The sequence below is a fragment of the Macaca fascicularis genome, chromosome 4, assembly GCF_037993035.2.
Source record: "Macaca fascicularis isolate 582-1 chromosome 4, T2T-MFA8v1.1".
Classification (NCBI taxonomy): domain Eukaryota; kingdom Metazoa; phylum Chordata; class Mammalia; order Primates; family Cercopithecidae; genus Macaca; species Macaca fascicularis.
In genome coordinates this window covers 63,159,009-63,181,573 of record NC_088378.1, presented here as the reverse complement: position 1 = coordinate 63,181,573, position 22,565 = coordinate 63,159,009, and the positions used below count along the sequence as shown (strand labels likewise).

The 22,565-nt window shown below is 41.2% G+C and overlaps 1 protein-coding gene across 15 annotated transcripts in view; it reads right to left on the bottom strand.

The window, feature by feature from the left end:
- SCAF8 (SR-related CTD associated factor 8) overlaps positions 1-22,565 on the bottom strand; it is a 228,446-nt gene that overhangs the window by 77,787 nt on the left and 128,094 nt on the right. For 4 of the 15 annotated variants that reach the window (XR_006697355.3, XR_012433559.1, XR_012433562.1 and 1 more), the window contains one exon: positions 21,114-21,269. The exons of 9 other annotated variants lie outside the window; for them this stretch is intronic. The gene's annotated coding sequence lies outside the window, so the exon portion shown is untranslated. Of the gene's footprint in view, positions 1-9,479; positions 9,648-21,113; positions 21,270-22,565 lie in introns of all 15 variants that reach the window. 2 more of the 15 variants (XR_010586296.2, XR_012433561.1) reach the window with 1 other exon arrangement.

Here is a 22,565-nt window from a genome sequence, read left to right as displayed (position 1 = left end):
GCACGATCTCAGGTCACTGCAACCTCCACCTCCCAGGTTCAAGCCATCCTCCTGCCTCAGTCTCCCAAGTAGATGGGATTACAAGTGTTCGCCACCATGCCTGGCTCATTTTTCCTGTTTTTAATAGATACAGGGTTTCACCATGTTGGCCAGGCTGGTCTCAAGCCCCTGGCCCCAAGTGATCCACCCTCCCCGGCCTTCCAAAGTGCTGGGATTACAGGCATAAGCCACTGTGCCTGGCCTCATCTACCGAAATACTTTAAGTATATAGTGGGTACCCAAGACCTATTTGCTGAATGAATGAATGGTTTCTTACCAAGTCCTTAATATTTAGAATACTCTAGAACTATGTCAGGTTGCCACAGTGGAAGTATTCTTGCATTCTGCTGCCAAAGATGTTCTGCCCTTTTACACGGATTATAAAAAGCAGAGTTTAGTGCTGATACACTGGCTATAATTCAAAACCATGTGAGAGTGGTCTCGTCACAGGTGATACTATTGATCAAACATTTATAGAGCATATGCTAGAACTGTCTCCAGAACAAGGTCTCCCTTCATCTTCCCATTTTTGCAAGCCAGGCTGCCTTGAGTATGAGAAACTGATTCAGGGGTGACAACAGTCTAAGGCAATATGGCACAGCCAAGATCTGATCCCCAATTTTCCAATTCCAGCTTCCTTTGAAACCCAGCTGTGACATCTGTATAGACGAATGCTACTTCCACTTCCTCATTTTTAACTGTTAAGTAACGATTCATTCAAAATTATACACTACCGCTTTGCTCCAAACTAGAGAAATCAGGGCTAAAATGCCTTTTTTTTTTTTTGAGACAGAGTTTCGCTCTTATTCCCCTGACTGGAGTACAATGGAGCGATCTCAGCTCACCGCAACCTCCGCCTCCCGGGTTCAAACAATTCTCCTGCCTCAGCCTCCCAAGTAGCTGGGATTATACGCATGTGCCAAGAGGCCCAGCTAATTTTTGTATTTTTAGTAGAGACGGGGTTTCTCCATGTTGGTCAGGCTGGTGATCCTCCCGCCTTGGCCTCCCAAAGTGTTGGGATTACAGGTGTGAGCCACCACGCCTGGCCTGAAATGCTATTATTGAGAAAGCAGACAGAGTACTGAGAATCCCACAGTCGCTTCATTACCTTACCTCCCTCCTCCTCGAGTGGCTCTTTCCCTCTAGAAGATTATAAAGGTAATACTGCCATCAACATTAAACGAACCCATAACCTGTGTCCCAGTCATTCTTCAAGCCCTCACTCTCAAGGCTTTACTTACTGTGTGTTCACACTCAATCCACACATCTACACCTTGGTCAGTCCTCACCCCACTGGATCCCCACCTTCCCCTGAGGGTGCACTAGCAGTGGCTGAGCCAAGTCTTCTCTCTTGGCCCCACTTACTGCTACCTGCCCTTTGCTTAATCACACTCATTAGTATCCCCAGCTGAGTCTTGCTCCCAGCCCCACTGAGCTCTGGTTTCTGCATTCTACAAAGACATGCAATATCCTCAAACAAAAAAAAAAAAGAAAGACAAAATTTCCCACTCCAAACACACACATACACAATTCTTCCAGCATTTTCCTTGCGCCATCAAGTGGTTTTCCTTGTAAAGACAGGAGTACAATTGTTAAGTGCTCCCTTATACTTAACACAAATGTCTGTGCCTAAGTTTTACTGTATACAAATATTCAACCTAATTGAGCACTTATGATTACATGTGATGAATATTTTCAGCTTAGTATAATAAAGAGTGGTAATTACAAACAGGATTTCCTTGCGGAATATCGGGAATGTTCCGGACTTTCCCCAAAAGTAGCTTTTATAACCTGCTTGCTGCCAAGTGTTTTTGCTGTGAAAGGAACACCACGGCAGCTGCACGGAAGGGTGCTGGTGACCACAAGCAGCCTGCTTAGCAGCGCACAGATATCTGGACTTTGGAAATAAGTCAGAACATAGCCACACGCATTCCTCATTCAGATTCTTGCAGAACCTTCAAGTCTAACATACAGAAGATGCTTTCAGTTTGTTCCTCAGATAGGAATATCAACACTATATACATACACACTATAAGGCTGATATAAAATGAAAAATGAAATATCCACCCAAATAATTGTGGTCTAGAGTTGTGTGAGACCTACTGTAGGAAAACAGGTTGCTTCTATACAGGGCTACTGGAGGTCAGCAGTGATCTTTTATTATTTTTATATTTTTGAGACAGGGTCTTGCTCTGTGACCCAGGCTGGAGTGCAGTGGTGTGATCACAGCTCACTGCAGCTTCAAACTCCTGGGCTCGAGTGATCCTCCCACCTCAGTCTCCCAAAGTGCTGGGATTATAGGCATAAGGCAAGGTGCCTGGCCAGCTGTGATCTTTTAAGGAAAATTAAAGCTTGCTATGGTGTATGTCATTATTCAAAGTAAAATCCAAGCCCTTTTCCTTTAATAGCTACTGTTGAGTGTACATTTTCCCTATAACCCATTCTTCTCTCCTGAATACTCTGTGGCATTTCCCTATAGGCCCAGATCCCTATGTCCTCGGGCAGCACAGTGATCCTCCTCCTTTCCCACCTCAAGTCCAGACCAGCTTGTGGATTGGCAACAGCTGTGGACTGGCAGGAGTGCAGGGTCAGGGAGCGCAGAGAGGCTCATAAGACAATCTTTAAAGAGATGACTAAGCCTAGAGCATACCTGGTCCTTCCAAACAAATACAATAATGACAGTCATTACTACTACATAGCAGGTGCTATGCTGGGAACTGACGTGAATTACTTTATGCAATCCCCAAACAGCCCTATGAGGGATGCACTGGTATTAGCATTCCTGTTTTACAACAGGGAGTTTAAGTTTAGACAATCTAAGTAAGTAACTCCCCTGAAGTCTCATGCTGTTGTGTGGCAGAAAGTGGATTTTAATCAGATCAACTTGCCTCTATTTTTTTTTTTTTTTTTTTTTTTTGAGACGGAGTCTCGCTCTGTCGCCCAAGCTGGAGTGCAGTGGTGCAATCTCGGCTCACTGCAACCTCCGCCTCCGGGGTTCAAGCGATTCTCCTGCCTCAGTCTCCCATTTAGCTGGGACTACAGGCACGTGCCACCATGCCCAGCTAATTTTTTTGTATTCTGAGTAGAGATGGGGTTTCACCATGTTGACCAGACTGGTCTTGAACTCCTGACCTTAGGTTATCCGGCCACCTTGGCCTCCCAAAGTGCTGGGATTACAGGTGTGAGCCACCGTTCCTGGCCTGCCTCTTTCTTTTTTTATTTGAGATACAGTCTCACTCTGTTCAGTGCGGGCTGGTATGCAGTGATGCAATCTCGGTTCACCTCAACCTCCACTTCCTGGGTTCAAATGATTCTCGTGCCTCAGCCTCCCAAGTAGCTGGGACCACAGGCGCATGCCACCGCGCCCGGCTAATTTTTGTATTTTTAGTAGAGACAGGGTTTCACCATGTTGGCCAGGCTAGTCTTGAACTCCTGACCTCAAGTGATCCACCAACCTTGGCCTCCAAAAGTGCTGGAGTTACAGGCATGAGCCACCATGCCCAGCCCATACTGCCTCTTTTACATGAAAGAATCTTTGCACTTATTTCAATTAAAAGAGACTTGCTACTGTTTTTATTCAACAAAAATAAGCTTTCTTAATTACACTGGAAAAACTCTAAAGTGTTTTTAAATGAAAAGATAAGTAGTGCACATTCAGAAAGCCATTTGGTGTCAAAAGGAAAAAAAAATGGTACTCAATGTTCTATTAAGTTGGTGCAAAAGTAATTGTGGTTTTTGTCATTACTTTTAAATGGCTAAAGCTGCCATTACCTTTGCACCAACTTAATATGTTTGCAACAAAAAAGTCAGGGCCATAGCCATATCTCTCATATTCCTAAAACATAAAAAAGATAAGTTGGTTCCTTGAAAATGAACCAGAAAAAAAAGTCAGGCTTCAGCATTCAAAGTGAATTTCTGGTTGTGTTTACACATAAAAACTAACTTGGAAATTAGATAATTTGTCACCAATAAGCATTAAATTTCAGTTTTTGGCAATGTTGAGTAATAAGATATTCCACATAAGATAATTTTTCAGAACTTCAATTACAACTGCAATGCAAATCTAACAGTCTGCAGTGGCAAATCTGGACATAGTAAGATACCAGGCCTTGGCCTGTCCTTGGTCTTTATTTGTTAAGAGTTTTTGGTCTTACTTCACAATGTAAAGCTGTTACTGCTTGCTGCTGTCAGCTCTGCACTAGATGCTGGTGTGGTCGCTGGACTAGACAGTGGAGTTTCTTGCTCTACAGGACACACTGTCAGCCTCATCTCTGTGATTACTGTGAACTAGAAAATCAAATGGGCTGGCTGTAGTGGCTCAGCCTGTAATCCCACCACTTTGGGAGGCCGAGGTGGGAGGATCACCCGCGCCCAGGGAATCGAGACCAGCCTGGGCAACACAGTGAGATCTTGTCTCCATTAAAAATAATAAATATCGGGAGGCTGAGGCAGGAGAATTGCTTGAACCCAGGAGACGGAGGTTGCAGTGAGCTGAGATTGCACCACTGCACTCCAGCCTGGCAACAGAATGAGACTCTGTCTCAATAATAATAATAATAATAATAATAATAATAATAATAATTAATAAATAGGCAGGGCACGGTGGCTCACCCTGTAATCACAGCACTTTAGGAAGCCGAGGCAGGTGGCTCACCTGAGGTCAGGAGTTCGAGACCAGCCTGGCCAGTATAGCGAAACCCCATCTCTACTAAAAATACAAAAATTAGCTGGGCATGGTGGTGCATGCCTGTAATCCCAGCTACTCAGGAGGCTGAGGCAGGAGAATCGCTTGAACCTGAAAGGTGGAGGTTGCAGTGAGCTGAGATCGCGCCACTGCACTCCAGCCTGGATGACAAAGTGAGACTCTGTTCCCCCAAAAAATAAATAGAAATTTTAAAAAATGACTAAGATTCCTAAAACAGTGTGTGAGAGATAAAGCTGAGTTCATTCTCAAGTGCATACATTGCACTGGACTTCACACGTGGGCTTTGGAAGAAATCTGTCTGCAATCATGCCAACCAGGAGGAAGCCGGCCCGGCTGACCCTGTCCATTTATCTGCCTGTCAATACCTGGGAGCTCTTGCCCATTCTCACACACATCCCACTAACACCCAGAAGGTCTGACACACCCTAACCAGCCCCTGGACCTGGCTGCTCACACACCTCCTCACCCCAGGCCATGATCGCCTGGCTTCCCCAAAAGGCCTGTCTCTTTTAATCCTCCATTTGCTCCTCCAAAACCGATCTTGTCACAACGACTTGGCTGTGCAGGAGTCTCTGGTACTCACTTTCTGGTTTTTACCAGCCGTGTTTAGGAATAAAGGAAGGTCCTGGGCTAGTAACTTTAAATAAGTACCTGACTGTTTGAATGGTTTTGGAACCAAACCATCGGTTTGTTTTGTTCTCAAGTGCTCATCACAATGAACATTCTGATGGTCTCTTTGAAGGCTACGATACTAGCAGAGTAGGCATCAGCCCTTCAAAATGCATAACTGACTCAGTGGATCACAACTCCCAAGCTGCTTCCTCACACAGAAGCACCACACTGAATTGAATGGTCCAATAAAGAGGTGTGTTAAGGATATGAGGTTGGAGAGAATTCTAGTTTGCACACTGTACACGTGCAGCCTATGCCTTTAGTTTAAAAGTAAAATTACAGTTTTACAGTGACCTGTTTATGTAGTTTGGACAAGGCTGATCAACTCCATGAGGGCAGGGCCACATCTCCCCTGTCCACTATGGTATCTACTGCTCCCCATGGCACCAGGGACCTAAAGGCACCCAAAAAAATGTTTGTTGAAATAGATGTCTAACTCAAGGTTAAGAGCCATTCTGGGGCATCAGCTACCTAGCAATCCTCCTCAAAGAAACGAGAAAGTTGCTACATCTGACTTCCACTTTAGAGTTGGTTGATACCCACGCCATACCTGTGTATATAGGGACACATGTCTGCCAAATTCTGACAACTCCTATCTCCTTTCTAAATGGTTCAAATCTCATGTGTTGTTGTATGACTTGTGATTACTGTATTGTATTCATCTGGTTTCACTAGTTAAAAGTGTGATGACCACACAATGTATTGTGCAGGGAAGAGTAGGAGGCATGCTAGAGTGACAGGCATGCTAGAGTGACAGGCATGCTAGCGTGAGGTGACCTGGGACATTCAGTCATGCTAATTTTAAGTAATGTGATAAAGAATCTCTGCTTGACCAAAGTGAATTTCACCTACATATCTTGGGCCTAAAATAATAAAAATAATTTTGAGTAAACAATTTTGAGTAAAAGTTCAACGTGACAAAGACACAGCAGTGACCCTGTTCTATTTCAGGTTATACCATCAGAGGCACAAATGCTAATGGGAGGTAGGCTGGCAGATTCCAAAGGCACCACTACAAGATTGCTTAAAGATAAAACAATTTACCTTCATTGGAAGCAGAAAATGTGGGTTGGAGAATTACAAGATTTTTTCCATATAACTTTAAACTTTTCTCAGTAACCAGGCAAGATTCCCGAGCCAGAATCTTTGAGCCAAAAATGTCCCTGTACAGTACCCTCATGGAAGTCAAATTAACAGGAAGATAAAAAGCCAGGACAGGCCGGGCGCGGTGGCTCAAGCCTGTAATCCCAGCACTTTGGGAGGCCGAGACGGGCGGATCACGAGGCCAGGAGATCGAGAGACGATCCCGGCTAACACGGTGAAACCCCGTCTCTACCAAAAAATACAAAAAAACTAGCCGGGCGAGGTGGCGGGCGCCTGTAGTCCCAGCTACTCGGGAGGCTGAGGCAGGAGAACGGCGTAAACCCGGGAGGCGGAGCTTGCAGTGAGCTGAGATCCAGCCACTGCACTCCAGCCTGGGTGACAGAGCAAGACTCCGTCTCAAAAAAAAAAAAAAGCCAGGACAACCGGACTCAACACTGTTACTGTAAAAAACGTCTATACCCATGTAACAAACCTGAGCATGCACCCCATGAACCTAAAAGCTGAAGTTTTAAATGGTAATAACAGACACTCAATAAATAGTTATTAAACAAACTACTGAGTATAAACACATTTTCCAAAATGCTTTGCTGTTTATATTCAGTGGGTCTGTTCTTTGAGACACTTTGCTCTGTAGACATAACTCTTACTGTAAGGGAATATATTCTAGTAAAATTCATTATACCTCAAATTTCATTTTATTTTTTTCTCACTGATTTCAATTATAAAGTGGGATTTCCCCTACTGGAAAAATACATTGGAAGAAGATGACTGTGCCAAAATATCTCTCTAATATTGAGATGGATGTAAAGTTTTATTATGTCATTTCAGAGAAACAGGATCTCACTATGTTGCCCACGCTGCTCTCAAAACTCCTGGTCTCAACCTATCTTCTTACCTAGGCCTCCTAAAGGGCTGAGATTACAAACATGCGACACTGTGCCTGGCCCCACTGAAATATTTCAGAATCTCAAATTTTCTATTCCTACATTCCTTAAGGAGGACATGTAAGGTGAAAAGAAATAACTTTTTATTTATCTGTTAAATTATAAGGAATATGAACACTCCAACCAGGCCATTTAATTTCAATTCAACAATATTCACTGAGAGCTAGACATGGTCACACATTTTGCTAAGCACTGGGGATATCAAGTTGCTACCAGTAATATCTAAAAATTAGCTCATGGATATACACAGCCAAACTGGCAACACTGGCTTCATAGGTTCCCAAATTGATAAAGGACTCTACAATAATCCATGAATAAAAATTATCTAGCAAAGTAACAGCAAATACCTCTGACCATGACAATAGTTTCAAATATTAAGACAAAATTATTTATACGTGTAGAATTCCTTCACTTGCTCTGCTGTCATTAATTTGCAAACTTTCTCTCCTGATCATTCTCCAATGAACGATTTATTATTACTACTATTACTTAATATAATTCTACTTAAGAACCTACATATAAATGGGTTCTGCAAAAATGGTACCAAACATGTATCTTTAATTTCCTAGATTTCACAATTTAGCTAATTCAAATTTACAGCTGTCACTTTTATATTTTGAGTTTATACTGGAGAATTATATCGAACTGCATTAGAATATTTCTCATGCCCCTTAAGCAAAATGTTATCAAAAGATACTGAACAAAACTGGATCCTTTGTCCTTGCTCATTCACTTTATTCCTTGTTTAAAAGATACTGAATGCAAATGCTTTCAACTGAAAAATTTTTTAAAGATATGGTTTTCTCATATATTTAAATTGGCTACTAAACCCCAAATGCCAGATTTTGAAAGCAATTTCCCAAATGTCACATGCAGCTGACAAGTATAGATTTAAAAATGATCAAGATGACAAAGACAAAGCCTTGTAGGACACAGAGCACACAGGAGCTTTAAGGAGCTTTGAACTTGGTCCAAGAGACACAATTATTTGGGGAGAAGTGGGCCTACATGGTGAAAGCTGGTCAAGGTACACATGAGTTTTAATATGAGTTTTAGTTATACTAAAAATCTCTCTAGAAATTCAATCCAGCTGAAATCTAAGCTATAATCACTAGGAAAACTAAAAATGTTCCAGACTAAAAGAACTTACTGGGTAGACATTGGCCATACAAATGAGTAAAATATTACATTCTTTTAGTTTGTCAAACTTAAATCGATGATCTTGAATACAAATAGATTCTGTGTTTTACAGTCAACCAACTGTCCCCTTTTTTAAAATCTTTGAGAATATGGCAGAAGTGAAATCAGATGGAGAAGTTGGTTACATGTCAGCAAGCTGAAAGAACATAAAAATAGCTTTAAACATAATTTGGTTGATAAAATATTTTTCAACAAGGATTTCCATTCTTTAATTTGATATAACTCATTACAAAATCTGTGTATAGTCAATAGATAAATGCTGGATCCAGACCCACAGAGGATTTTGTAGGTCCCTATACACTTTTCCAGGTTATTAAGAATTCATCTCATGCTGAAATCTACAGACTTCATTAGCAAGATGAAGTATTATTTTAGGCAAACAAAGTGAAATAACTCAAAATCTGAAAAGACAAATGGCAGAGCCTGGGATCTGAACACAGAGTCTGTGGTTATGAAGAGAAATTCACATCACAGATTGTGAAGAAAAAGGACACAAGCCCTCAGTAAATTTCCATCACAGGGTCAGCTACAAACTCTCTTAATTCAAATCATGTAGAATGGATGCTAAGAACACGGGAGTTGCCATCACACTCCTCAGTTAGAACCCACCTTTAGCCCAAATTAGCTGTATAACTTGGGCTAAACTTCGTTTCCTCATTTGTGAAGTGAAATAGGGCCTATTCTCATGTGGCTGTTATAAGGATAAATTAATTTATGTAAAGCATCCACTATAGCAAGTACTCAATGCGTAGAAATTACTACAATTATTATACAGTATCACTGACATCACCACATGATCAGTAACGCCTTCAAACCTTTCGTAGCCACACTCCACAATACTGGGATGAGGAGAAAGAGAGCAAGCCGCCACTTGTAGATATCTAGAAAAGTCCAGCGAGGCCCAGGGCACAGGTGAAATCCATACGCATTCTAGGCCATCGAGCCATCAGTCCGTGTCCTGGCTCTGCTGTGATTTTAGGTTTCTAATTAGGGATGCAAGATAAAATACAGGATGCCCGGTTAAGATGAAATTTCAGACATATTTATATTTTTTAAATTATTCATTATTTATCTGAAATTCAAAAGTAACTGGGTGTCCTGTATTTCCATTTGTGAAACCTGGCAACCCAATCTCTAATGCCCCTTTTCTATCCAATCTCTAATGCCCCTTTTCTCCCGCTCATTCACTTATAAAGAACCCGAGGGAATCCTGTTTTATCTTCAACTCCCCGACACTGAGAATGTGATTTCTAGCAACAAAACAAACAGCACCATTCATTTGCAAAAGCTGTATTAAGTTTCCCCAAATTTCCAAGGAATTTTTGCCCTATCGTGTCATTTGACGCTTACTGTAAACAGCTGCTATCTTCACTCCTGCTTTATAGATGATGAAACCATGCAGGAAGGCGAGCTGTCATCATTTCAAAACTGTTGCTAACCTAAGTCCCCTACAATCATTTGCCACATTATCAGATTCCACATATCTTCCCTCAACCACGAGGATTTTAAAAAGATTTATTTTGTATTATGAAACAAAGCACCTTAAACGTGCTTTGCAAATTCCCTCCTCTTCTCCCCAATTTGACATACTGAGTTCTTATTCATGGGCTGGAAAATCTTTCAACTGCCTTCTGGCTTTAATTTTCTTTGATCTATGACCCACAAAGTTGCTAAATCCCAAGGCCAATTCGTTCAAGAATCTCCGACAGAGTTTGTGCCTCCAGACTCAGCCTCACAGCCTGCTATTATTTGCCCTTCCTCTTGCAAGACAAATTCTACTATACTACAAGAATGTGAAGGTTCCACGGAGCTTGGAGCCTCTCACTACAACCATGTTGCACATCACCTGCAGCACACAGTTGCATTCAGCATCACGCTCAAGGGTGTCCACGGCCGCACTCAGCATCACGCTCAAGGGTGTCCACGGCCGCACTCAGCATCACGCTCAAGGGTGTCCAGGGCTGCGGGGAGCTGCTTCAGCTCATTTACCTCCAAGTCACCTCCCTCCCTAGCACGAGTCACTTCTTCGAGGGCAATCTTGGCTTCTCTCTGCACAAGGCACCCTCCTTTTCCTCCACAGAAACTTGTCTCTACCTCTGCCTCTTTCAGCACAGTAAAAAGAGCACATGAACTCTTGAGTAATAACACCTTCAAATAATATCCCTACACAGGTATGTTTACCCAGTCCTTGCTACTGGGTTATTTCTTGAATGGCTACTTTTTTTCCCTCCTTACTTTTCTACGTGTTTATGCCCAACAATGCTATCTGGTTTTTTCTTTCTTTCTTTTTTTGAGACAGAGTCTCACTTTGTCACCCATGCTGGAGTGCAGTGGTGCGACCTCAGCTCACTGCAACCTCCAACTCCCAGGTCCAAGTGATTCTTGTGCCTCAGCTTCCCAAGAAGCTGGGATCACAGGCATGTGCCACTATGCCCCACTAATTTCTGTATTTTTAGTAGAGACAGGGTTTCGCTATGTTGGCCAGGTTGGTCCCAAACTCCTGGTCTCAGGTGATCTGCCCGCCTCAGCCTCCCAAAGTGCTGGGATTACAGGCGTGAGTCACAGCGCCTGGACAGAAAATTAGAACCATGTTTCTACCTGGTTTTGGACCAGTCATTTTGTTTATTTTTCTTAGAGATGGAATCTTGCTCTGTCACTGGGCTGGAGTGCAGTGGGGCAATCATAGCTCACTGCAGCCTCAAACTCCTGAGTTCCAGAGATCCTCCCATCTCAGCCAACTGAGTAGCTGGAACTACAGGTATGCGCCACCGCGCCCAGCTAATTTTTATATGTATTTTTTAAAAATGGGGTCTTGCTATGTTACCCACGTTGGTCTTGGACTCCTGGCTTCAAGCAATCCTCCTGCCTCAGCGTCCCAAAATGCTGGAATAACATGCATGAGCTACTGCGCCCAGCTGCTGTCTGGTTTTGAATAAATAATACAAGACGGCAAAGGCATGGCTTTCATCAGTTTTATCCCATATCCAGCCCATTAGCAATACATATATATTGTGAAATGTATGCTTTTCTGAAATTCAGGCACTGCTAAAAAGAAAGGGAGACTTTAAATCTAAAGCTGCCCTCCCCAATTCCATTTCCATATATCTTCTAGAATACTTAAATCTTAAGAACGAATATTAACAAGAAGGGTCTGATACTTCTAAAGTCTGTAGTCTTAATTTTTCTCTAGAATCTAGATCATGAAAAAAAATAATAGTTACCATGTATTAAAATGCTTACCATGTGCCAGTTCTATTCTAAATATCACTACACTATTCCGCGATGTTATAAACTTTCTGAAACAGATGTAAAACTGAGGCACAGGGCAACTGGGTAATTTGCCTGATGTTGTAAGACCAGGTAGAGACAGAAGTTAGGCTCCAAAGATATGCTCTTTACCCATACAGCATCCAAATGCCCTAAATTAAAATGCTGTAGCTAAAATTTTACATGTGGAACAGGTCTGGGCAGAAGGAAGGGGATGTTCGTCTAAAATAACAAAGGTGAGGTAAAATCATTCTTTCTCCCTTTGACCTTGCATATGATCCTTTCTGATCAAGGCTGGGAGGTAAGAAAGGTTCTAGTGGTTAAGGAAATGATGTTCCAAATAGCAGAAAGGGGTATGCTGGGACCCAAAATAGAGGGGGAAATGAAAGACAATTTCTGGCTTTCTCAGCCTTTTTCCTGAGACCACTCCTGTTTCACATGACTCTACTAGTTAAGGAGGTAAGAATGTATCCATAATCTGAACCAGGGCACCTGCTGCTGACAGACTCCTATTGCCTACAAGAGAAACTACAAGCTCTTAGCTGGGCAGTGAGGGCCCCTCACAACCAGAGGGACCAAGCAGAGCCACTCCCTGCTCTGCATTCACTCCATACTCTTTCATGCCTTCGAGTAACCCCTGCAAATGCACTTCACTTCCAGCAAGCTGCAGGACACCGGTCAAGTGCCAATTTCTCTAATCGCCTTCCCCAATCCACCCCTTTCCATGGTTCATGGATGCATTTCCACAGCACGCTGCTCACATCTCTGCCATGGTGCCAATCACTCTGTCCAGTAATTACCTTCCTGACTGCACTGTGGATTCCTCAAGGGCAGAGATCTTGCTTTCTTTTAGTGTGTGCCTGGTGCTTATGTGTTTGCTGAATAAATGAATGAATGCATTCAATGTAGGCATGATACATTCATGTAAGTCTTAATCAGGTTAAAAGTTTAGAATTTTAAAATTATACAGAGTATTTTCCAAGCTTAGAGCTTCCATATACCCAGAAGAAATGCAAGTCATCCACAAGCATAAATTTAAGAAATTAATTTTTGCCCTCAAATACTTCTATTAATATGCAATAAAATTACTGTATTATTTAAGCATTTTAAAGAAGGAAAATATTGAGTAAAAATATTCCAGCCAGGCATAGTGGCTGAAACCTGTAATCCCACCACTTTGGGAGGACGAAGCAGGTGGATCACTTGAGGTCAGGAGTCCGAGACCAGCCTGGCCAACATGGTAAAACCCTGACTCTACCAAAAATACAAAAATTAGTCGGGTGTGGTGGTGCATGCCTGTAATCCCAGCTACTTGGGAGGCAGAGGCAGGAGAATCACTTGAACCCAGGAGGCGGAGGTTGCAGTGAGCCAAGATCGTGCCACTGCACTTCCTCCTGGGTGACAGAGAAAGACACCCTGTCTAAAACAACAACAACAACAACAACAACAACAACAAAAAACCCTTAATATTCCAAAAGTTACAAGAGTTTATCATAGTGGAAAAAGTTACTGAAAAGTGACCTAAATAGTATTCTATTTCCTGAGCCTCCATAAACAAATTATTTGCAAAATATGTCTTAATACAATGTCACTCTGGTAACTAAAATAAGTTCAGAAACTGATGTTTTCTCTCCAATAGTCTTATTTATTAAACTTATAAAATACCTGGAAAGCAGTGAAAAGTATTCCTTTTTTTGGGGGGATGGAGTCTCACTCTGTAGCCCAGGCTGGAATACAGTGGCACAATCTTGGCTTACTGCAACCTCCGCTTCCCAGGTTCAAGCGATTCTCCTGCCTCAGCCTCCGGAGTAGCTGGGATTATAGGCGCGTGCCACCACAGTTGGCTAATGTTTTGTATTTTTAGTAGAGACGGGGTTTCACCGTGTTGTCCAGGCTGGTTTCAAACTCCTGAGCTCAGGCAATCCACCCACCTCAGCTTCCCAAAGTGTTGGGATTACAGGCATGAGTCACCTGCCCGGCCGATTTTTTTTTATCTTGTAAAAAAACCAACCTGTAACTTAGACTTATAAAATAGGTGGTGATGCCGTATATTCCAGGAGAAGTTCCCTCTCTCCTAGCCATTAGACCACCTGGATTATTGGACATAATTCAGCACTCTAGACTCACTACACATAACAGACCCTAACACAGCTGCAGGAAACATATAAAAAAGAGGCCTACTTCGTCTTTGATAGCTGATTTATAGAAGTTAAAATACAATCATGTTTAAGAAATAGCTGGTATCATATCGTACTATGGAATGCTCTATTCCAGGCTGTTTCACCTTTGTGTGTGTGTGTTTTGGGGTGGGGGGGGTGAGAGGGAGTACTCACACATGAAACTCATTTAAAAATCTGAGCACAGGCCAGGTATGGTGGCTCACGCCTGTAATTCGAGCACTTTGGGAGGCCGAGGCAGGTGGATCACCTGAGGTCAGGAGTTTGAGACCAGCCTGGCCAACACGGTAAAACCCCATCTCTACTAAAAATACAAAAATCAGCCGGGCATGGTGGCACATGCCTGAATCCCAGCTACTCAGGAAGCTGAGACAGAATTATTTGAATCCAGGAGGCAGAGGTTGCAGTGAGCCGGGATTGCGCCACTGATTGCGCCACTGCACTCCAGCTGGGCAACAGAGTAAGACTCCATCTTTAAAAAAATAAAAAAATATGAGCATGGAGTTTTGGGTATTATGGTAATATGGCATATAATTTCAAGGAATATCATGGTCAACCTTATTATTAACACCCTTCGCCTAAGAAATATATGGCTAAGTTAATCAGAAAGGTGGTGTAGTTCATGGCCTTCCATCTAGTCTAGGGAACCCCTACCATCCCTAAAGAAAGGCCAGATGTTTATGAGACATCACGTTTGGGTAATTCCTCTGCCAGTTCACCTACCTATAATAGATGATAGCAAGATGGAACCAAAATGTCTCACTACAGTTGGTTTATCCCACCTACATAGAGGCAGTGACTATGTAGATAGTTGCTTAGGGATACGGGGTTTAAAAGGGTATAGTGAACATAAAAATTTTAACTATTACCAGTCTCACCTTTCAAGACCAAATTTATACCTATAAAAATGTGTCTATATATTTCTGTGCCACATATTGGTTTCCCTCACTCTGGATTGGTATGTGGGTAATAAACTTTGATTACATAGAATTTGAAAGTTAAGCCGGGCGTGGTGGCTCACGCCTGTAATCCTAGCACTTTGGGAGGCAGAGGCGGGTAGATTGTCTGAGCTCAAGAGTTCGAGACCAGCCTGGGCAACGTGGTGAAACCCCGTCTCTACTAAAAAAAATACAAAAAATTAGCCAGGCATAGTGGCACACACCTGTAGTCCCAGGTACTCAGGAGGCTGAGGCACAATAATCGCTTGAACCTGGGAGGCGGAGGTTGCAGTGAGCCAAGAGAGCACACTGCACTCCAGCTTGGGTGACAGAGCAAGACTCTGTCCCCCTAGCACCCCCACCAAAAAAAAAAAAGAAAGAAAGTTAATAAAGTTAATAGAGAGTCCAAATACAAATAAATTACTGCTTTAAAATTTTTAATTGCGTCTGTTGAAGACAAATGCACAAATGCCTTATAAATGACATAACAGATTTCTAATGTGAAAAAATACTATAAAAATTGGAATGCTATAGAGAAACATTGAAGAAAAAACTGTATTTTGTAACTTTCACTGAAACTAGGACATTTAATCGCAAAAAAAGCATCAATACAAGTTACTAAAAACAGCAACTAAAAATGTGATTATGTACTCCACAGAAAAAATTCCAGATTTAAAAAAAAAAAAAAAACTCATTGTACAAGAATGAGCAAAGGAAGAGCTTTAAAGAAAAAAAAGCAGAGAAAATTTAAATTATTAAAGATTCTATACACATCTGGTTTCTTGACATAGATGTTATTCATTGAGAGTTAGTGAACACACAGAATAAACTCTGTTTTGATCCTCAGAGAGCAGCCAATAGAGTGAAGTCTAAGAATTCAGCTACCATATCCCAGCATGAGTTCTACTTAGGAAAAAAAATGGGTATGTAATTATAGCAGATTGAGTATTTACTACATTCTATGTACTATTCTAAGTACTTTACCTATATAACTCAATGACTGCATACCACAATGCTATGAGGCAGGTACTAGTATCAAGCCCATTTTACAGATGTGGAAACAGGTGCAGAAAGGCTAACTGTAAGATAATCTCATGACCAGTAAGTGGCAGAGTCATAATTCAAATCCAGGCACTCTCTCCAGGACCCACATTGCTAACCACTGCAATGTGCCCTCTGCACTAACGATTAGAGTGTTAGAGCTGAAGGGACCCATGAAAGCACCTACATTGTATTCTCCTTCTGTAAACTGAGGCCCAATTACATTGTTCTACAATTCCCCACTGCTTGCTTCATTCATGACATTCCCTTATCACCTTTTACAGCCACCTTCACAGTAACTTGGGTCACTGCACAAGGCTGACTGGAGATTTACACATTTGCTTTGACTATCTGGTAAGGACACCATTGCAGTTTTATAACAAACCAACATTTAGTTCAGTTCTCACTCTTCTGTTATCAGAAACCTCTGTGGCAATAATCATATAAAACAATATTCTATGAATATTTTGTTGGTACACTCAGAGAATCAAACACTATGTAGCATGGACACTATAATAGTGTAAAGGTCTAAACAGTTTTAATAAGTAAAGTCTCATTCTTAAATAGATGACAGTACTGAAAAGAATACCTTTGAAATGATTTTGGATTTGCAAATTAAATGTTCAGAATAGATGAAAAAGTCTTCAGCCCCACCTCAGATGCTGAATCTAATGAATGTTAAAGTTCTCTCAAACTCTGAAACTGAGAGTTTGAATGGTTGTTTCTGTGAAATCATAGTTTCTGGCGCTTTGGCTGATTCACCTAAGTATACTACGGGACAGCGTGCCAGGGCTCTACTCAACCTCATCAGAATACACTCCCATTATGGGAACAGACAATAACAGGGACTCTCAGATGATGACAGGCAAGTGATTTTGTTAAGAGGTGAGGCGGGAGTGGGGTGGGAATTTGGTTAAGTTCCCAGAAAGATCAATGATGTTATTAGTTATAACATTCTAGGATAACTAGCTCATCCCTAGAAGCAAGCACTGGGTTTCCTTTTATAGGTGCACAGTGACCTCTACTGGTACAAGTATAGAATCCTGAAGTGCAATTTTCTCCATAAGTGATTTTCGAAGGCACAACTAAGAATATTTATTCTTTTAAAATGACACCAAAAAGAAATTATATAATTTTAAAAATACTTATTTTTTGAAACCTTTTATAATTTTGAATTAATGAGATCTCCTCCGCTACCAGAATTAGACATTTCAATTAAAGTTGTCCATACACATATCACAGAACGAAAAGAACTAAACAGTACTTTAATTTTAAAATCCTGCTGCTAAGTGTCATGGTGTCAAAACTGCTATAAAATATAACTATTTTGGAATAACTCCAATTTACCCAAAAAGTACCAAAGGTACCAATTATAGAAGAATTATAGAGTATATTTAAAATTTACAAAATGCTTTGAAACTTTCCATTGTCGAATGCTAAGTGGCTTACTTTCTCATGGATATTTTGCTTCCTTGATTTTAAAACAGTTAAAGCATTGGTTTTCTCTCTTAAATCCCAAAGGCTACCAGAAATAAACTGTAGGTAGGTTTATTGCATTTATAGAAACTTTCAATAGGCGAGTTCAACCTACATGTGAAACAATGCCAAGTGAGATGCTGACGTCAAAGACAGCCTCCATATATGTCATTATTTGTCATGCATAACAAAATACTGTACATGAGTTCAAAGGAAAATGAGTTTTTAAGAACCCAAAGCAGTATTTTTAATTACTTCAGGCTGAAATCATTTCCTTCAAACTCTATTTCTGTAACTTTCCACTGCAGAAAATGAAGTAGAAAAGAATTTAAAATGATACTTTTCAGTGAGGAACACTCAAACCAAATTTCATTCCAACAGCGGGAGAATACAGCTTCCTTCATCTTGCCCATTTTGTTTTTTCTTTAACAAAGTATAATAAAAATAGTTGCGAATTAGTGAGTTAAGACAGTTTTTGCCCAGAATACATACAACAGAGTTCCTTTCCAAGAAATTATTCATTGCTTAGATAAGAGTAATGAATTAGGAAAAAGGAAGACATTTTTATTTAACTTTGATAACTAGGATTTGCATATCTGTATGGCACATTTCTCTTTCACTATTTCTATTAATTAATCAGCCCTATTTGCTGTACTACACGGGAGGCACTGCTGGGGATACCAGGGTGACACGGCATTGTCCTTGCTCCTGAGGAACCAGCACTTAGGGAAAATATGATTGCTATACAAGTAGCTATAAGAACATATTTTATTTTATTATTTTATTTTGAGATGGAGTCTTGCTCTGGCACCCAGGCAGGAGTGCAGTGGCATGATCTCGGCTGACTGCAACCTCCGCCTCCCAGGTTCAAGCGATCCTAGTACCTCAGCCTCCTGGGATTACTGGTGTGCGCCATCACGCCCGACTAATTTTTGTATTTTCAGTAGAGACAGGGTTTCGCCACGTTGGCCAGGCTGCTCTCGAACTCCTGACCTCACGTGATCTGCCCACCTTGGCCTCCCAAAGTGCTGGAATCACAGGCATAAGCCACTGTGCCCAGTCTATAAGGACATATTTTAAATAATTAACCCTTAATAGATAGTTTTTACTAAAAAATGATCTAAACTTTTCATACAACTCCCTACCACCTCCCCTACCCCTGCCCCACATAACAGTATCTGTAGCCACCTTGCGGGGCCCTGCTTCTGCAGACCTGTCAATGTCTTCTCTCCTTTCACATTTTGGGCATCAGATGGGGAAAATTATGCTTCTGGCTCAAGGAATATCCATATTAACCACTGTTAAAGCAATTACTGGGCCAGGCGCAGTGGCTTATACCTGTAACCTCAGCAGTTTGGGAGGCCAAGGTGGGAGGATCACTTGGGCCAGGAGTTTGAGACCAGCCCGGGCAATACAGCAAGACCTCCGCTCTACAAATAATTTTTAAAATTAGCTGGGCATGGTGGTTCCTTTCTGTGGTCCCAGCTACTCGGGAGGCTGAGGCAAGAGAATTGCTTGAGCTCAGGCAGTCAAAGCTGCCGTGAGCTGAGATCATGCCACTGCACTCCAGACGCTGCCTCAAAACCACCCCCACCACTGAAAAAAAACAACTCACAATTGCCACCACACAACTCCTACTCAAATAATCCTATCAGTAAAATATGCCCTAGGATCACATAGTGAATAGACACACACTAACAGCTTTCAGTAGTGAAAGGTGAAGAGAAAGAGTGAAGCCCCATGGTGAATCCATCAGGGCCTGGCCTCTGTTTTGTACTCTCTATTCCCAGCCTACAGGATAATGCTTTACTCACATAAGGATGACACGGGACACTACGAAAGCAATTTTCTAAAAGTTAACTCTAATTCCCTGAAAACATTCATGGGTTTTAAAATTATTAACATTAAATCACAGCCGGCCATGCTAGCTCACACCTGTAATCCCAGCACTTTGGGAGGCCGAGGTGAGTGGATCACTTGAGGTCAGGAGGTCGAGACCAGCCTGGCCAACATGGTGAAACCCCCTCTCTACTAAAAATATAAAATTAGCCAGGTGTGGTGGTGGGCACCTGTGATCCCAGCTACCTGGGAAGCTGAGGCAGGAGAATCGCTTGAACCCAGGAGGCAGAGGTTGCAGTGAGCTGAGATTACGCCACTGCAATCCAGCCTGGGTGACAAGAGTGAAACTCTTATCTCAAAACAAAACAAAACATTACATCAAGAAATTCCATGTAACTACTATATCCCTGAGTGCTCTAAAATAACATGTCTAAGAAAAGAAAAACATCCTTCCAAACTCTGTCAAGACTGGGTAGAATAGGGAGGAGAACAGGAAACAGCTGAAATCCTCCTCAGTAGAGGACTGGAGCACCATGGGAAACTGCAGATACTGGGCACAACAGAAAAACAGGAAACGTGTTCCTCAGGAGAAAACTGGTTAACTAAATTATGGTTAAGCATATAGCAGAATATTATACAGGCATTACAAATGATGTGCAGCTTATATGCTCGGGAAGCATCTAGAAGAACACATGAGGAACTAACAGTGGTTGCCTCTGCAGAAGAAGAATTAGGCTGGCTGGCTAATTATGAATTTTTTACTTCATCTCCTTTGTTACGGGATGAATGAGTTATGATAAACATGTATTATTTTTAAAACAAAACAGACAAAAATATGAAATAAACACCATTTTGAATGACAAGAAAAAAAGGAAAAATGACTGTGCTGTGGATGGTAGAAAGAAACAGGTATTATGAGATCAGCGTGAGAGATGTTCATGACAAAAAAATAGGACAGAGTACCGAACTTTTAAAAATTTTGGTCAGATGAAGCAATCTGATAAACTCATTTGTCAAAGCAAACTAATATTAATTTGAAAAAATAAGAAATCACTGAATTGAGTAAAGTGACAGCATTCCTGGAAGGAAATAAACCTTTACATGAAAGTCACTCAGTGGGAGAATGTTAAAATGTTCATATTTTCTATTTCCACAGTTATCCTCACATATTTTCTTGTGTGCTTTAATCAAAGTATCACCCCAAATGTTAACCACTCCAAGAATCAGCAGTGAACAAAACTACATTGTCCTTCACCCGTGGAAGCTTTTGTTGCACAAATTTCAAAAGCCTTGTCAAAGGCAGAAACTAGTTAGCACAAAGAATTGATGTCACAGGATAAACAATTTGTACAAATCCTGAAGATACTCGAATGACAAGTTCTGTGCTTAGGACAACATTCTCCATGAGGACAAAGAAGGCAGTAAAAAAGTTTCAAGAACCACCACAATTCAAACATGTAACACTGCTTTTAAATACTGATCAAACGTTAAGGCTCCAAAATGCTGTAATTAAGATATTCATTTTTTCCTTTATTTTTTGAAAGCATTGTTCAAAAAACAAGAAAAGCAACTATGTTATCCAATATGAAATTCCACAATATGAATTTTCAGCTTAGCAACTAGTCTAGGTAATGATTAACTGGAATAAGGCAATGACAGGAAGAAAACCCAAACCAGGAAGAGCTGTCGCTACAAACTACAGAATGCTCACCTGCCTGAGGGGGACACAGGAGGGAGAGTCTGGGACCGAAGAGCAAGAATTCCATGTGGACTTGGAGTTCCTGATCATTCAGCAGTCATTCATTTCAGTTAAGGGTAGACTTTGCTCTCGTGAAAATGTGCGTGTGATAGAAAGTATATGAGGAACCTCAAGAAAGAGAGAAGGATAACTTTTTAAAAATTCCCTGGAAGATATTGGGGTAGGCTAATTTCAAAATCAATAAAAACAAGCAGAAAAGAAAGCCGGGACAATGAAAACTTCACTTATTTTACAGTATCATCTGAGACTGGCAACATATTTTACAGATTACATTCCCAAAGTGTGTGTGTGTGTGTGTGCGCGCGCGCGCGTGCGTACACATTCATACATGTATGCAACTATGCATTTAAAGACTCCATTTTATCAGCAATGAGAACAATTTCACAATTCTGCTGTTTTTGTGGCTGTAACCTTTACTGAGTCAATTCTCTTGTCCATTTTCAAAGACTTATCTTGGGAAACTAAAATAGTAATATTCCTAATCTTCTGGCAAAGCTAACCATGAAATCATCAGTAAAGAATTTGCCCCTCATGAGTCTATAACAAAGTCAAATTCCTGCACTAGTTAAATTATCTGGCAATGGTAAAATTCTGTTGGGGATTACAAAATGAGAGGAATGTTAATAACATTCCAAATAAGTCCTTTAAAATTAAAGCTACAAGGAACTTTAAATTAACAAGAGTATGCTCCAAGGGAGATGCATTTAGTACCACATAACTAATAAAAGTAGTTGACAGTCCTGAAGGTATGAGCATTTATCCTTTAAAGGTGTTGAAATGTTTTATATTCAGCTAAAAGATTTCATGCTACTATGACCAAATTTAATGAAGACATCTTCATTTCTGAGTTTTATAGCAGAGTCTCCAGATGCTCTATTGAAAAGCACAATGCAATCTAACAGCAGATTTGAAAATCAAATGATTTCTAGAAAACTGGTAACCGGAAAAACTGAAAACTGATTTTTGCTATAGCTAATGAATTTTTTAATCTTTTCACTTGGTAGTAAAGCTGTGTCAGGAACATTTTGTCTTTTGGCAGCTAGTAGGAATTTCAAAATCCCACTTTCTCCTTGGAAACGTATTGATTAGGTCTTTTTTTTTTTTTTTTAGAGGGAGTTTCGCTCTTGTTGCCCAGGCTGGAGTGCAATGGCGTGATCTGGGATCACTGCAACCTCGCCTCCTGGTTCAAGTGATTCTCCTGCCTCAGCTGGGATTACAGGCATGCACCACCACGCCTGGCAAATTTTGTATTTTTAGTAGAGATGGGGTTTCTCCATGTTGGTCAGGCTGGTCTCGAACTCCCGACCTCAGGTGATCCACCTGCCTCGGCCTCCCAAAGTGCTGGGATTATAGGCATGAGCCACCACACCCGGCCTGATTAAGTCTTTTATGGCTGAGGCTGTA